Genomic DNA, 18,084 nt, shown 5'->3' with positions numbered 1-18,084 from the left:
ACCTTCATCTGCCATTCTTCATATTAAAGAATAAGAATAATCTCTTTCAAATTCACTGAAATGGTTCAGTATCAGCTCAGCCATACTTTCACCAAGGTAATCTTTCAGTTCAGAAAAACTCAGAAAGCATTAAAGTAGTAATTCATCACTAGGAGAAATGTATCTAACAATGACAGTAAATTGACCACCAAATTTTTAAAAAATCTGCCAAATGTTAAAAATCTGTGTCACAACCCCCCCCCCAAAAAAAAATCTGCTTGAACAGAAATTTTAGCCCTGAAAAAGAGGATGTGTGGCGGGGAAACCGGACATATGGCAACCCTACTCAAGCAATCCAAGAAAATTACCATTGTTTGGGAAACCAAATGTTTCATCATCTCCTCTAAATGCCTAGTCATGTTCTGCCAAAAGGGAAATCACTGCAATAACTTGTTGAAGTATGTGCCTCCAGTAATCCTGTTCTGCTTTGATTTGCCCTTTGATTTTTGATGTTAGTGTTTGGCCACACTTTCTTGTTAGCTATGTTAGTATAGAGCCTTTGGTCAGCAGTTCCATCACAGACAAAAGGAAGTTCCTCACTGCAATGCCTTCACTGTGAGCCTACCATAACCCAGGGGTCAGCAAACTTTTTCAGCAGGGGGCCAATCCACTGTCCCTCAGACCTTATGGGGGGCCGGACTTTATTGGGGGGGGGAATGAACAAATTCCTATGCCCCACAAATAACCCAGAGATGCATTTTAAATAAAAGCACACATTCTATTCATGTAAAAACACCAGGCAGGCCCCACAAATAACCTAGAGATGTATTTTAAATAAAAATACACATTCTACTCATGTAAGAACATGCTGATTCCCGGACCATGCGCGGGCTGGGTTGAGAAGGCGAATGGGCCGCATCCGGCCCCGGGCCTTACATTGCCTACCCATGTCATAACCAGCAGCCTCTGCATTGATGCTCAGCTGGGCAAGTGTATTGGCAAGGCAACTACAGCAATGGCTTGCCTCTCCAAAAGGGTATCGGAGAATGTGATGCCAATGACCAATACCTAGATGAAGGTCTACCACGCTTGCGTGTTGAGCATGCAGCTTTATTGAAGTGAGTTGTAGGCAACTTACAACTATCAGGGGGCAATGCCTCAATGCCTTCCATGTGCACTGTGTCAGGAAGATTTTGGGTACCACATGGCAGGGCAAAGCCTCAAACAAAGATGTGCTCTCCAAAGCCCACATTCCCAGCATGTTCACATTACTGTCTCAGCGACATCTACGCTGGCTTGGGCATGCCCACAGAATGGAAGATCACAAAGGATGTGCTCTATGGGATAGCTGGCTTCAGGCACCAGGCCCGTTGGCAGGCTAACTCTGCACTACAAAGATGTCTGCAAATATGACATGAAGGCTGACAACATCAACCCCAACGTGTTGGAATCCCTTGCAGGTGACCACAGTGCCTGGAGACAGGCAGTCAGGTTGTGTATCCACAGCAGTGATCAGAGGAGGAATGACTGCTAGGAGGAGCACAGAGAAAAGAAGTGCCATAGTGCATCTGCAGCAGCACAACTGGATGCCTTCAACTGCCCCAGATGCAAGAAAGCAGGTATCTCCCAAATGGGTCTCCACAGCCACAGCAGCTACTGTAACCTTCCAGCAGTTTGACTTCACCCCCAAAGATAGCCCCAAGACAGACAGATAGCCAACAGCACATACACACAGGCTTTAATGGTTTCTAAATATGGAATTGTCTTAATTGGGTTTTTATTGCATTGTGAAATTGCTCAAGGAAGTAATTTGCAATTGAAATAAATAACAAGGGAGCTTAAGATAGGGGCAGGGAACCTCTGGGCCACAGGCCAGAAGCGGCCCTCCAGACTTCTTCTTCTTCTTCTTCTTCTTCTTCTTCTTCTTCTTCTTCTTCTTCTTCTTCTTCTTTTTTTTGCCCCCAGGACTCTCCAACTCTGCATCCTTCTCAAGCAGAATGTGTCCCTGAATAACGCCTTGTGTTTGCCTACATGGAGAGATGTGGAGCAGTGTGGGTGGGTGTTGTAGTAATCTCTGGGTTGCATCCAATGTTAAACCTACTTAGAGGAGACCTGTTGAAAATAATGGACAGGAATAACTTTTAGCCCACATGGAACTTTGTTGCATACAACCCTCTAATTTTTACATGGCTGGAAGGAAGGCTGCTCAGTTGCCCATATTCCTCCTGTGTCCTGACAATCTAACGACCTTCATCTGAAGAACATGAAGAAAGGCGTGTTGTCAGGAAAAGCGTGCAAACACCCCTCCCTCCCCATCTGCCCAGCCATCCTCAGCAGAATCAGCAACTGTGGCCCAAGGGGGTCAAAACATTAAAACAACAGCAGAGCAAAACACTCTGAGCAGGCTATGCTAGGCTGGATAAATGAGGCAATAGGGCAACAGGAAAAAGCAAAAGAAGAAATATGCTTGTGACGCCATTAACACGTTCCTGAAGGGGGGTGTAAATTGACTAGCAGGAAGAGGGAGTAGAGCAGAACTCTGTCCCTGAGAAGCAACTTTCATCCAGGGGTATAATAACACAACTGCTAGGTTGGTAAAAGCCAGTGTGGTACAGAGATTAGTGTGTTGGACTAGGACCTGGGACATCAGGGTTCAGCTCCCCCACGCAGCCCTAAAATTCACCTTTGGCCTGTCACTTTGGCCTGTCAGCCTAAGCTACCTCACAGGTTGGTTTTGGGGGCTGAGTAGGGAGAGTGTAAAAATTGTGCAATCATTTTAATTGAGAAAAATGTGCACCTCAAATCTACCAAAGTTTGGGAAACAGCCATGTGGAGGTCACGAGGAAGGGTGCAGTTGCTAAGTTCTGTTGGATCCAAGCAGCCAGTAGAGTGCTCCAGCCTAAGAGCAGGGGGTCTCATCATACATTTCAAGGCGAACCTGATTTGCCCTTCCCAAAACAATATGCAAAATGAAATACATATATCCTTCAAAAATTCAACCTTCTCTGAATTTTGCAACTGTTCTCCAACTTGCACAGTAGTGGAAAATGTGCTTTTTTAAAAAAATTAATCAATAGCATAGAAAAATGCATTGTATGTTTGGAAAAATTATTTGCAAAAATGGGGAAGGGTCAAAGCTCAGTGGAAAAGCATCTGCCCTGAGTGCAGAAGGCCCTAGGTTTCATCTACAACCTAGCATGGCAGGGCTGAGAAGGTCCCCTGCCCAAAATCCTGGAGAGCTAACAGGTCTGACTGAATATAAGGGAGCTAATTTATTTAGAACCATGAGGACTGGTATCTTAGTTTAGAGGAAGGACCACAGAGCATCTACTTTGCATGCAGAAGGTCCCAGGTTCAATTCCTGGCATCTCCAGGTAAGACTGGGGATGTCCCCTGTCTGAAACCCTGGAGAGCTACTGCTGGTCAATGTAGACAATACTGAGCTAGAGTGATGTCCAGTTTGCGGTTTATTTAAATCAGGCATGTCCAGAGTCCGTTTTAGGGGCCTAATTTGGCCCATCGGTCAGTTTAATCCAGCCCCTGTGGCAGTTTATTTCCTGGGGTAAAATCCTACAAAAACCTCAACAACTTCAGTCCTAAAAGAAGCTTAACAACTTTGGGGTAAAATCATAAAAAAAGCTCAAAAACTTCAATCCTAAAAAAAGGTCAACAACCCCCCACGGCCCTTCACTTCATCATATCTGGCCCTCATTGAAAAAACTTTGGACACCACTGGTTTCACTTCATCATATCTGGCCCTCATTGAAAAAAGTTTGGACACCACTGGTTTAAATAATCTACCCCCCTCCTAACCTATCTTCGTTTCATGTTCTGTCTTTTTAGATTACAAAAGAGGGCTGTTTTTTTCCTGTTCGCTTGTTTCTACTTTTTCATTTCAGTGATTTGTAAACTGCTCTGGGAGCCTTTTTTGATGGAAGGGTGGGATTTTATTTAAAAAAACAAACAAACCAAAAACCTAAATCCAGAACCTTCCTTGATGAAACAGAAAACTCTCTAAGAAAAGAACGGTGTCTTGAAGAGAAGTTTCCCAAACTCCTGCTTGCTTGCTTGCTCGCTCGCTTGCTCTCGCCTGTCTGGGCAAGACGTCAATACGTGCTTTAAACTGGAATTATTTTAAGCCCTGGACTCACAAGAGACTGAGACAAAGGCAACTCTTCAACTACTGAAGCTTTCTGCAAAATCTTTTGATGCCCGAACAGTTTAAGTTAAAAGAGGGGGTGGGGAGCTTGCACTTGAGAATGCAAAATAAACTTCTAGTATATTCTTTAAGATTTCCGCTGCATACACAACCCTCCATGCTTCTCTGCCTCCTCTGCTCTTCCAAAGGCAAAAGTGCCATTGTTGCCATCACCATTATGCAACAGGAAAGATTATAACCTGCAAGTAGGGGCCAGTGTGGCAGATCCATGGATGTGATTTGTATATCTAAGAACATAAGAATAGGTTCGTGGATGAGGCCAATGGCCTCTCTAGCGCAGCCTCTTGTTCTCACAGTTGCAGACCACATGCCCCCATGGAAAACTCACAAGCAGGCTCCTAGCACAAGAGCCTTATCCCCTCCTGGGCTTCCCGGTATTCAAGAAGCATTGCTGCCTCTGACCATGGAGGCAGAGCACAGCCATCATGGCCAGTAGCCATCGATATATCGCCTTATTATCCTCAACACTCAGAGGGACTCTTGCATTGCTGTCATGAGCGTGTTGGCAAAGGATATGGAGAAATAAATAAAGGGGGGGGGTTCACCACCACTACCACCACCACCCCAGAGGTTGCCTACTTCATACAAACAGCTGGAAATCAACAGCACATTTTCAGAGAGGTAAAAGTTTTGACACTCTGCACATGTTCAAAGGGCCCCTTGCATTTCAGTCAGGAGCATATGAAGAGGCAGGGTTCTTTTTCAGTGGACTTTATATGAGAAGACTGAGCGAGATGGGCAGTCTTGCATTCCAGTCATGAGTGGCAAATACCCTTTTCACAGTCATCCTATTATTCTTTCCTCCCCGCCGCTGTTTGTGTGTAATTCAGGTATGAAATTAATTGCTCCTGCTTTGCCGGTATAAATCAGCTCGCCCTGAAACACTCCAGAGTTGCATTTTCAACCTCCGGGTGCTAATAGAATCCAGCAGGAGAGAGAGGGAGAGATTGTGTCGCTGTCTGAGTGTGGGGAGGAGTGGGGGGGGGGGGGAGAGAGAGAGAGAGAGAGCTGTTTGCAGAGGGCAATGGAGCCCATCCACTACCTTGGGTTAGCAAAGTATAACATGGTGGGCAAAGGTTAAAGAGTTCAAGCACACTTCAGTGTACAGTGAGCCTCTTACACATAGCAAGATGGATTACTTTAGTAGGGACCGTGGCGCGCGCGCGCGTGCGCGCGTGCCCGTTTGTGTCTCTGGAGCAAGAAACAGCCATCCAGAACTGACTGAGCAATTGCACGAACAACAGCGCCACCCTGTGGCAAACCGGAAGCATTGCAATAAGAGAGAAAACTGGATAGTGACAAGCCTTTTGCTAGGTCATAGGTAGTCAACCTTTTTATACCTACCGCCCACTAATGCATCTTTCTGGATGGTAAAATTTCCTTACTGCCCACCAGTGCTCGATGGGAGGAGGATTCAGCTTGTGCCATAGAACCCCCTCTCCCCCACCTAGAATCCTGAAACGCCCACTAGTGGGCAGTAGGGACCAAGCTGACAACCCCTGGGCTACAGAGAGTTGTTAGGGCATTTTGACAGTGGAATCTTAGAGCATTGGTTCCGAAAGTGGGTGACACTGCTCCGTTACGTAGGGCATCCCTAAGAGGCCAAGGGCACTGGAATTGTAAATGACTACCAGACTTTGGAAAGTTGCTGTCACTGGATCAAGTCCATCTGTTTTGCTGAATCAATAAAACTAAGTAGTTTAAACTGTGTTTTGAATAAATGCGCAATTAATTGTTACTGTTCTGAATATTGTGTCATTATCTTCATTAGTAGGTCCTGCAAACCAATATTCTGAATAACGTTTCTTTTTATATACCATAGGGGCTCCTGGAAATGAGTTTATGAAACCAAAGGGGGCAGGACCCCAAAAAAAGGTTGAGAACCCCTGGATTAGAGGCTCTGCATCCTGTTATACACACACTTTCTTTCTTATGGAGTGATTCCAGACCACGGCCCATTTGTAGTAGACATTTAAAGCAATTTCGTGCCATTTTAAACAGCCATGGCTCCCCCGCAAAGAATCCCAGGAACAGATTGCTGAACGTTGCTGGGAGACTCCTATGACAGAGCCAGAATTCCAGTAGTTCCCTAGGAAGAGGGATGATTCATTGTTAAACCACTCTGGAAATTGCACCTCTGTGAGTGGAAGAGGGCTGAATTAAACAGGAAGCTGCTGAAGCATATCCAGCTCACACTGCTGTTCACACTGACTGTACAAGGTTTCAGAGACCAGTCACCCATTGGGGATTGAACCTAGAATCTTCTGCATGCAAAGCAGATCATCCAGCACCGAGCTATGGCCCTTCCCTTAAAAGAAAAGTAATATCCTAGATCTCATTGTTTTGAATAAATAGGAACTTCAGGAACTAAGGGAAGTGTGTTAGGATGGAGAAAGAAAAAATGTTTGATGGAGCTAACACTAAAGGATTATGAAATCCAGGAACCAGCTTCCGAAAACCTTTTTATTTTTATTTTGAATCAACAATTTTAAGGAAAACAAATGGAAAAGCCATGAGAACCGCTGCCACTTTAAAGCTCCCCTTTAAAACTGACCTATATATTGATATATGTGTTTGCATAAACACAGAGAGCAGACACTTTGCCACCCCATCCCAATGAACCTTTCGGGAGTGCAAGGAAAATGGAAGTTTTTGCAATGCCGAAGGGTCTTGACGACAAAGTGGAAAGTGGAAAGCAGAGGAGGCATCAAGGGATGGGGGAACTGTCAAACCTAGGACAACATCAGGCCTAGTGGGTAAGAGCGTATGCTAGGAGACAGTATGAGCCAGTGTGTAGTGTAGAGGTTGAAGCATCAGACTTAGACCTGGGAGACCCACTTGGCTACGAAGCTCACTGAGCCTAACCTACCTCACAGGGTTGTTGTGAGGTATAAATGATGAGGGAGAACCACGCATGGCACCTTGAGCTCCTTAGAGGAAAAAGGTGGGAGGAAATGTGAGAAATAAATAAGTAATAATCCTCTGGAGGAATTTTCAGGATTGAGCGAATCTGCCCATTTTGATATCTCTTAAGTTTCTCTTTTTTCTCCATCTTCATTTCTCCACATTTCCAAATCAGTTTGTGATTTTTTAATATTGATTTTAAAGTACTCATCTAAATTTATCAGCATTTTAGTATGCATCTCCTACTACTATACACATTTTGTAATGCAATTTTGCCTAACGTAATGCATCTTTGTGCATTATTTTCTGTGATATACATATTCTTTTATGCACACTTTACCCTGTTAAATGCCATTTTTGTATCTGGAGGAGCGCAAATCTTGAACAATAGCTGTTTCCCTGATAGAATGCATTCTTTACTGATATTTTCTCTAACTTATGCATACATACACACACATACATTCTTCATTCCAGTCTATACATTTTCCCATTGCTCTTGACTTGGTTGGTAAACTGCATTGCAAAATTTAAAAAAAAAAAATAGCTGGCAAATGTAAAAGTAAATAAATAGCTGTGTTTCTGTTCCTGCATTGTTTTGGAAAGTGCAAATTAGGTAAGCTTGCCTTTCAGTGTGGCTGAACTGAATTTATTACCCCACCCCAAATTGTGCTTGCTTTGCACCCCCACCCTCAAGGATTGCAGTATCCATTCATAGGAAGCAGGCAAGAAGAAGCATCCAGTATACCAGGAGGCAACAGAATGGGCTGGAGTAGTCTGCAAGGGTGGTCCTCAGGGCTCCATTGCAAAGATCTCTGTCACAGCAGTGGATTCGGATTCCTGGGAGCTCTTGTTGCTGGCAGTGCCTGGATGTAGCACATCCACTGGTCAACAGGATTCCCAGGACCACTGTAAAGCAGGGAGTGAGAGAGTGAGGAGGGGGGCACATAAAAGAGGGCATAAGAAAATCAGAAGAGCCCTGCTGGTCCAGCATCCTGTTCTTACAGTGGCCAACCAGATTCCCCAGTGTGAAGCCTGTAAGCGGGATCTGAGTGCAACAGAATGTGCCATTAGTGTTTACCACTGTCTGATGTTAATAGAATCATAGAGCTGTAGAGTTGGAAGGGACCACAAGAGTCACCTAGCCCAACTCTCTGCAATGCTAGAATCTTTAGCGCAGTGCGGGCTCAAACCCATGACCCTGAGATTAAGCGTCTCCTGCTCTACTGACTGAGCTATCCAAATGTAGACTGCCCTGGGTATGGAAGTTCTGCTATCACAGTAGACCTCCCATAAGAATAACATGCCAGATCAAGGCAAATGCAGCTCATAGCAGACCATCATCATTTGCTCTCACATCGGCCAACCTAGCTCACAACCTGAGCACAACAGCAACTCCCCCGTTGTGTCCCTCCACTGTTTGGTATTCTGTCTGGTAGACTGCCCATGGGCACTGAGGTCCTGACCTTCACAGTGGACCTCCAGATGGAGAGCCTGTCTGCTGGATCAGGTCAAACGCCCACCTAGTCTCGTATCCTCTTCTTACAGTGGCCAACCAGATGCCCCAGTGGCAAGCCTGCAAGCAGCATATGAGAGCAATGGTACTCTGCAACTGCTGTCTGGTACAGTGGTAACTCAGGTTAAGAACTTAATTCGTTCTGGAGGTCTGTTCTTAACCTGAAACTGATCTTAACCTGAAGCACCATTTTAGCTAATGGGGCCTCCTGCTGCCGCTGCACCACCGCTGCACGATTTCTGTTCTCATCCTGAAGCAAAGTTCTTAACCCTAGGTACTATTTCTGAGTTAGTGGAGTCTGTAACCTGAAGCATATGTAACCTGAAGCTTATGTAACCTGAGGTACCACTGAATTCAGGGATAGCAGAACCTCCATGCCCACCTGGCCACCCCAGCAGCAGCAGCAGCAGCAAAGCCTCCTCCCCCACCATTGAGAAACCTGGACAGAATGGATCCTCCTTGCATCCACTCACCGCTTTCCATCTTAATGCAAAACCTGTGCTTGAATCCCTGGTGTGAATGGGAACAGGTCATCACTTCAGGGTGGGCGCATCCCGTGTCTACAGATCTGGTGCCAGCGACAATGTTGCAGCCGTAACACTGGAGGCTAGAGGCTAGAGGAGATGCAGAATTGTGAATTGATATACCATATTTTTCGCTCTATAAGACGCACCAGACCATAAGACGCACCTAGTTTTTGGAGGAGGAAAACAAGAAAAAAAATATTCTGAATCTCAGAAGCCAGAACAGCAAGAGGGATCACTGCGCAGTGAAAGCAGCAATCCCTCTTGCTGTTCTGGCTTCTGGGATAGCTGCGCAGCCTGCATTCACTCCATAAGACGCACACACATTTCCCCTTACTTTTTAGGAGGGAAAAAGTGAGTCTTATAGAGCAAAAAATATGGTAGTTCCCTCCCCTACCACCACAGTCACCGCTTAGGTCAGCAACTTCCCAAAATAAGGTTTCTTTCTCATGATCTGTTATCTCTGAAATGGGCTTCATTTGTTTATTCAGATTTATGGAGAATCCAAGAAACATTGCTGCCAAGCTATTGCAATCCAGCTTTCTTTGTAGTTCTCTGCATTTTCCCAGACCCCATTAATGGTGGTATTTTCCTCTCTCTCTCTCCTGAAAAGCAATGGCCTCCCTGCAGGAACTGGGAAGCACTTTTGAGCTTTTTCCTCTGCTTCTGGCCCTTTGGTCAGTCATTTCCTAGGACCACAACTGTTTCTTGTTTGGGATCTGAGTGATTCCACCTTTTAAAAACTATTATTGCAATTGTGATAATAATGCACACGCACACAGACTTTTATTTGTGTTTTATTGTTGCAATGAGAACGTTAAAAGAGGAATTTCTCAGGCTGCAAGTAGGAAGTCGTTTACTGAAGGGCCAATTGTGGTACTGTACCAGAAAATGACTAACCAAAGGGACAGTGGAAGAAATGAGCAAGAGGCACTTTGAAGCACAGCAAATATGGAAGAAGGGTTTGTTTTTGCAAATTTAAAGGGCCAGTACCTGCAAGAAGCAAGACTTTTGTTGACTAAGGGTGGCCCTACTCAGAGTAGACCCATAGAAAAAAGAATAAACATGACTAAGGTAAAGGTAAAGGCACCCCTGACCATTAGGTCCAGTCATGGCCGACTCTGGGGTTGCGGTGCTCATCTCGCTTTATTGGCCGAGGGAGCCAGCGTACAGCTTCCAGGTCATGTGGCCAGCATGACTAAGCCACTTCTGGCGAACCAGAGCAGCACACAGAAACGCCGTTTACCTTCCCGCTGGAGCGGTACCTATTTATCTACTTGCACTTTGCTGTGCTTTCGAACTGCTAGGTTGGCAGGAGCAGGGACCGAGCAACGGGAGCTCACCCCGTCGCGGGGATTCAAACCGCCGACCTTCTGATCGGCAAGTCCTAGGCTCTGTGGTTTAACCCACAGCGCCGCCCGCTAAGTCACCTATGCAAGTATGCTGAATAGGGCTTACACTGGATACAACCCTGAGATTTAGTTCTGAGTAAACGTATAATATCTTACAGAGATGGGCATTATTATTTATTTAGGAAAACACATATAAAATATGAAATAGTGTTATACTCCACCAAGTGGGGGAGCAACTGTTTTAATTCTGCTTTCAACTGCTTCCAGGAAGAACAAGGCCGTGTCATTAAAAATAACGATAGGATCCTGCAAGCCCAAAAGATCTACCCATAGGGAAGGCTGCCTGCTCAGTCTCTGCATACTTAAACACTCTGGCTCCTTCCTCCTCCTCCTCCTCCTCCTCCTCTGGATCAATCAGCCACACCCACACAATCGCTGCCCTCAGAAGACTAGGTTCTCGCCAGGAAGTTCTGGGATCACTTCCTTCCATCAGCTGTGCCCAGACAGTGGCGTAGGAAGGGGAGTGCGGTGGGTGCAGGCCAGCCCGGGTGTCAACACTGAGGGGGTGTGTGTGATAAAATGGCAAAAAGAATGTGTGTTTTTAAAATAAAATTAAAAATTGGGCTCACGACACTTTTGTTGAAAAAATAACCTGCACCCACCACACACACCTTCCTACGCCACTGGTAGCTAGGTGAGGCAGGGGGCACGCACCACACCGGGCACCCAAGCAGCTAGCTACACCACTGTGCCCAGAATGTTGATTCATGCAACGAGCAAGATGCAGTTTAATGATCAGTGTACAAGACTGCATATGGGAAGACCCAAGTTCAAACCCCCTCTCAGCACATAACTCTGGGCTTTAGAAGCTTGTACTTGATGCCCACACTGTACTGGGTCAGGTTGAAGGATCTTGTAATAATCCCTTAACGACTTGGGTCCATGCAGTGCTATTTTCCTAGAAAAAGAAGTGCTGGAACTCACCCTGAACGCTGCCCTTGTTCTCTTAGAATGGCAACAACACCCACCTGAGAGGTGCCGGAACTGAGTCCTGGTGAGTTCCAGCTGAAAAAAACCCTGTGTTGATGACACCTTAAGGACCACCTCATGCCTTAACTTCCTGTCTGATCGCTGAGGACTTTCAGGAAAGCAACATTCCATTATTGTAACCTATTGGAGTATGGGTTTTAAGTGGCATTTAAATTGCTTAAATATATAAATAAATAGAGGTGAGGGGAAGCTGGCTTCTGTGCACAATTTGAACTCCGAGTGCATCGTTAATGATAAAAGAAGGACTTACCAACAGGAAGCAGAGAAGACGTCATCGCCAGAGACAGCATCCCGTAGGCAGCGCTCAATAACATACCTCCTAACATCGTGAGGGGTTGCTGATTCCAGATATCTACTGTAGAGGCTTCTTTTCCCCCGTAAAATAATAATAATCAATTTTTGTGTGTGTAGAGACTGAAGACAGAGCAGACTCTGGATTCCTTAAATCATTGAGATCTCCTTAGTCCTTCTCAGCTCTGAATCCCAGGTCTTCAGAAACCTCTTTGTGTGCAAGAGAGATCTTTTGGTTGAATCTTTCTAATAATAATAATCAGCCTGGTGTTAGAAATTAGCAGGTGCACACACACAGAGAGAGTTCCTTTCCTCCTCCACCTCCTCAGAAATTTTCCTCGTTGATGAACAGACGCTAGCATATGTGTGTTACATTTCCCTTAGCTATATCTGTCCTAGTTCCTCGGCCCAGGATCACTACCCATTAATACAAACCATGCAGAAGCTGTTGGGAGAGAAATTCTCCCTAATCAAGATTTAACTCTAAATCCACTTCAAAATCCTCTAATTCAGTTGGATTAAGCAGGGAAAGCTTCCCCAGTCTTCTTCCCCCCCCCCCGCCCCCCCGCCCCTACCACCACCACTTTTCCAGCTCTCTCACCTGCATCTTTACAAACCAACAGAAGACCCCAGAGAGAGAGAGAGAGAGCAAATGTTTACGATGGCTTGGTAAACACGGGAAAAAATTATTACAGAAAGCCAGGCGTCAAGCTAATTTTAAAAGCTAAAATGAAGACCTTCGAGCAACAGAGATGGAAAGAGGGGGACGCCCCGCCAGAATTCATTTGCGGCTGGCTTTCGTGATCCCTAATTAGGCCCGAAACAATATTACTAAAGCAAGCAAGCCTCTTGTAATGTGTAAACCGTAGAATCATGGAATTGTATAGTTGAAAGGGACCCCAAGGACCATCTAGTCCAACCCCCTGCAATCATAGAATCATAGAATCATACAGTTGGAAGAGACCACAAGGACCATCGAGTCCAACCCCCTGCCAAGCAGGAAACACCAGCAGAGCACTCCTGACATATGGTTGTCAAGCCTCTGCTTAAAGACCTCCAAAGAAGGAGACTCCACCACACTCCTTGGCAGCAAATTCCACTGTCGAACAGCTCTTACTTTCAGGAAGTTCTTCCTAATGTTTAGGTGGAGTCTTTTTTCTTGTAGTTTGGATCCATTGCTCCGTGTCCGCTTCTCTGGAGCAGCAGAAAACAACCTTTCTCCCTCCTCTATGTGACATCCTTTTATATATTTGAACATGGCTATCATATCACCCCTTAACCTCCTCTTCTCCAGGCTAAACATGGCCAGCTCCCTTAGCCGTTCCTCATAAGGCATCGTTTCCAGGCCATCGTTTCCAGGCCAATGCAGGAATCCTAGATAAAGAATCCCTGACAGATGGCCATCCAATCTCTGCTTAAAAATCTCCAATGAAAGCGACTGTCCAGCACCTTCTGAGGGAATCCGTTCCACCCTCAAACAACTTTTACTGTCAGAAAGCTATTATTAAGTTGTTACTAGGACTTCCTCATGCTTAGTCAGAGTCTCCTTTCTTGTCATTTGAATCCATCGGTGTGGTCCTGCCCTCTGAAGCTTGCTCCATCTTCCACGTGACAGCCTTTCAGATATTTGAAAATGGCTACCATATCTCCTCTCAAGTCTCCTCTTTTCCAGGCTAAACATACCAAACTCCCTCAACCGTTCCTCATAAGTCTTGGTTTCCAGACCCTCAATCATCTTGGTCATCCTCCTCAGCACACCTTCCAGCTTGTCAATATCCTTTTTAAAACAGAACTTCTTTAAACAAACCATAGTTAATATCAACCACAGTAATATCAACCCCACTAAACTGTTGTGAAATATTTGAAGAAATGCATTATTTTATTGTTCACTATGGGAGTGGGGGAACATTTGGCCCCTGAACATTGTCTATGCTTGCTAGGGTTGATGGGAGTTGTAGTTCAGCAACATTCAGGTACTCAGAGATTACCCACTGTGAGGAGATGAGCCAACTTATTTATTGTGCATTCCTTCTGATCTATTGGAGGTTAGATGTGGTTATGTCAAACAATGGTTATCATACAATTTCTAGTAGCTTTTCCCCATCACTTTCCTTGTTGCAAAAGGTTGCAGGGATGGGAGGCAGAGAAGTGTGTTTGGAACATGAGCACTAAGACAGCTTTGATTGTGCAGACTTGAACTTGCCAGTTATGTGATCAAATCACACATAGAATCCAGGCTGCTTTCAGAAATAACCGTGGAGACAATTACATTTCTTTAAAAAAAACATTGGTAAGTCTCATGGTGTACCTGCCATAGCTTTTTTTTTTGGGGGGGGGGTGTCATTCTGGATATTATTTGGGGGTCCCTTCCAAACTTGTGATCCTATGAGGTTGGAATCAATATGTGAAAATCTGCAGAACCAGCCCAACCAGCTGCTTTGTTAAAGGTAAAGGGCTTGGCAGGCCAGTTGAGCACTGCCATTGACATGCCCAAAGAGTGAGCTCTGTTGCCATAGTGACAAATGGGTGGGCCTTTCCTCATCTCACATGGCTGGATGCCACATCATCCTAGGAGGGAGAACAGTAGGCCAAGGGCAGATGTGCGTGAGAGAGAGTTTTGGGCTGATGCTGGAAGCTGGAGAAACAGAGACATGTCTTGTTGTGTACTGGACTGAAAGCAGTGGCTTGGGGCTTTCCTAGAAACTCAGTTGGGTAACAAGATCTGTTTGGGTGTCAGTGCTGTGAGCCTCTCCATCCTATGCTCAGGTTGTATATAGATGTGTGTAGATAAAGCCCTATATCCCAAAGATACCACAGTCTCTGCTGATTTTCATGCCTGGACCACAGGTAAGCACAGGAACCCCTGCAGTCTCTTTCCATTTGGAAACTGGCGGGGGGTGGGGAGGGAAAACATACCCAACCCTCCATTTTTTAATAAAAGGTAGAGGTGGCTTTGGGTTTCTTTTCTTTGCAAACCTGCCTCACCTTTCCCTCTCCCCAATTAGGGAATCACATGGGTTTCCTTTTTCATTAAGTCTCAATGTAAAGAAGCAGCAATTTCTCCAGAAAGCTGCCCTTAGTAATTTTGTGGGGGGCGGGGGGGGGGGGGGACAGGGAAACCTGTTGCTGCTCGACACTGATCAAGAAAGGGGCGGGGGGGGGCAGGCTCTATTAACAAGCCCGGAGGGTGTTCATGTTCTCACTTAAACCTTTGGGATCCCCAGAAAGGCGGATAAGCCATGCACAGATTAGACGGTTTTTGCCTGGCAATCCTTCTTAGAGATCATTCCATATTGGACACACAACCGATCTCATTTCATCACAGTCATTTCCCCCTGCTCAGTCAAAATAAATAAATAAATCCCCTAGTGCTTGGGCCTTTACTAAGATTGCCAGCTGTTTCTGATTTTAAGGGCTAGGGAGGAGAGCCTAATATTTTTGAAAGGCTGGTCAATTACCACCACTTGACCTGCTCTGGGGCCTTTTTTAATCTTGATGCAGCTTTGGCAGGCAGGAATGGCACAGGTTGAGCTTCTTCTTCCTGGCACAGAGATAAAGCCATGGAGAGGGGAGAGCTTCACCTGAGGTCTTCCACAGTGTAAGCATAACTTTCGCTAACAGCTGCAGGAGCCTCTCATATTGTGTCAGGTAAATGTTTAGGAAATTTTGACTGAAGAGGCAAGATTTTTTTTTTTTTTTTAGCACTGCCCATCTTTTTGTAGAAGCTGAGAAAAAAACAACAACAATATATTGTGGCAAAAAAAAAAAAAATTTCACTGCATCCATTCACGAGTCAACTGCGATTCGTCCAACTAGATTTAGAGAATGGAAGAAATTTTGCAAACTTGTTCCTTTCCAGAATTTGTTGTTGAACGCCATTATACTTTCCACCCATTTCGGCTGCATTGTCATATGATTGCCCTCTACATTTACTGAAACCTAGTTCAAGTTCACTGAAGTAGTTTAGTATCATCTCAGCCGTACTTTCACCCGGTCTGATCTTTCATTTCATAAAAAAAGCACACCTCAAAAAGCATTCAACTCACTAGGAGAAACATATCTAACAATGGCAGCAAGTTGATCAACAACAGAAACATCAGGGGTTGAATCAACTAATAAAGGAAAATAACCTGCCTGTTGGATGTTGCTCAGTATTGCTTCTCAAACAGGATTAGCCATCAAATGGATAACCTCTTCGCATATGGTTTTGGTTAAGTATGAACTGAGTTTGCTCAGACCGCACAGTGAAGTCTACTTGATTTTCTTCTGTCTGCTCAGACCACACAGTGAAGTCTACTTGATTTTCTTCTGTTTGTAAACAGGAATGTTCTACATCTGAGGGATTATGTAGTGCTGTTTCTGACTGCTTTACAAAGCCATATGAAGGGATTGGCTTTAAACATTTGAGAATTTCCTTCTGTTCTTTTTGTCACTTTTGTTTGCTAACTGCACTCGATCCACTTAGCTGATGGCTTCCTATGCCTTGAGACCCCTAAAACGTCACTTTAAAGCATATTCAGCACACATTTAAAACACATGACCCCCCCCCCCCTTCCTGGGGACTGTCATTTGATAAGGGTGCTAGGAACTGTAGTTCTGCCAGGTGTAAACTACAGCTCCTAGGATGTGGGGGTGGGGAGAGTAAGACTGCAGACTCCATTTTATTTTAGTTAAAAATAAGTTTATGTTGGACCCCATTTTATTTTAGAAAAGTTATACAGAGGGCATAATAATCAAGAGCACAAAGTGCCTAAGCAGTTAGCACAACCAATAAAGTCAATCAAATTTAAAAACCAGCAGATGCAATAAAATTATCAAACATGTTGATAAAATCAGCAGAATTTTAAAACAAGTACCTGTAACATTTTTTTTAAAGCTTTTTCAGCCTGATATGAATAAGTGTTGAGAAGATTTCAGGATTGCTGAAATGAAGAAACATGCAATGGTTGCTCCTGTATTTTTGCAAATAAGTGAAACACACAAGTTTCCCCACTTTTACCAAATCTCTGTATACCAAATCACTGTATACAGAGACAGAATGTAGGCTTCCCATATTTCAAACAGTAAAAATCCAGACAGAAAAGTTGTTGAGCTTTTTTAGCAAAATCATAGAAATTATTTTCAAAATGAGCAAAATATAAACACGTATTCTTAAAAAAAAATCACATCTCACTTTCTCAGTTAAAAAGCAATGAAATATATGTTCCAAATCAAAATATAATTAATTAGGCTTGGTTGGGGTGAGGATTCGAACGCCCAACCTAATCTCTCTGATGCAGCTCACTAAGGTCGCCATCTTGGAAGAGGGAAAAAAAAAAAGCCACTCTGGCGACATTTACCCGATGTTAACATGTCGAGTATATCTATCGGACGTTTCGGAATCGAGGATTCACCCTTCATTTCCATCGCCTCGCCACCCAACCAAATTGTTCTACTTTTAAATACCTTTTTAAGTAAACCTGCCCTGAATTTAAGCATAAAGGAGGACCAGGCTTTAAATAATCCTCGTGTTTATTTTTCCAATAGTACAAAACAGGGACGGAGTTAATCTGCTCCTGAATTCTAATAGCTTTCCAAAGTCTTAACTTTCGATTGGTTAAAAGCATACATATTTTAGGACGATATGTTCAGGAAGCAGCCGAATTTTTAAGTCGTGCAGATTTGTTTTCTTAATGAAGTGTTCCGTAGCTATTAAATGAAATACTCAGTGTGTGTTTGTTTGTTTGTTTGTTTATTGATTGATTGGTGTAAATGAGAAAAGGAGGTAATTAAAGCATTATTGAGGGGAGAGAGAGATAATCTAAATTGGCTCCCCGTAAACTTTGAAATATATGTATCCCATACTTCCGTGCTGCATAAAAGGAGAGAATGCGAAGGATGAAAGAGGTGTTTAAGATATTGCCGCTTACTTTGTGGCATCTAACCATTTTTTTTACTGATGAGGTTGGCCAGTTTTGCAGAAGGGGGAAAAAACAATGTAACTCCAAGAATGAAAACTCAAACATTAGCAGCAGCAGTAAAAATAAAATGTTGCATTATTATTTTTGCATCCACAGAAGTAGTGAGACAACTTAATGTTGATTTTATGTAAGCTTGGGTGGGTAAACAAGCACATAGACTGGAAGAAGATTCGCAGTCTAACCCACCTCACAGGGTTCTTAGGAGGACTATACCCACCACCTTGAGCTCATTGAAGGAAATGTGGAATATTAATACAATAAATAGAATCATAGCATTGTAGATTTGGAAGGG

The sequence above is a fragment of the Podarcis cretensis genome (genome assembly GCF_951804945.1).
Source record: "Podarcis cretensis genome assembly, chromosome: Z".
Classification (NCBI taxonomy): Eukaryota; Metazoa; Chordata; class Lepidosauria; order Squamata; family Lacertidae; genus Podarcis; species Podarcis cretensis.
Note: the sequence above shows the minus strand (reverse complement) of the source record.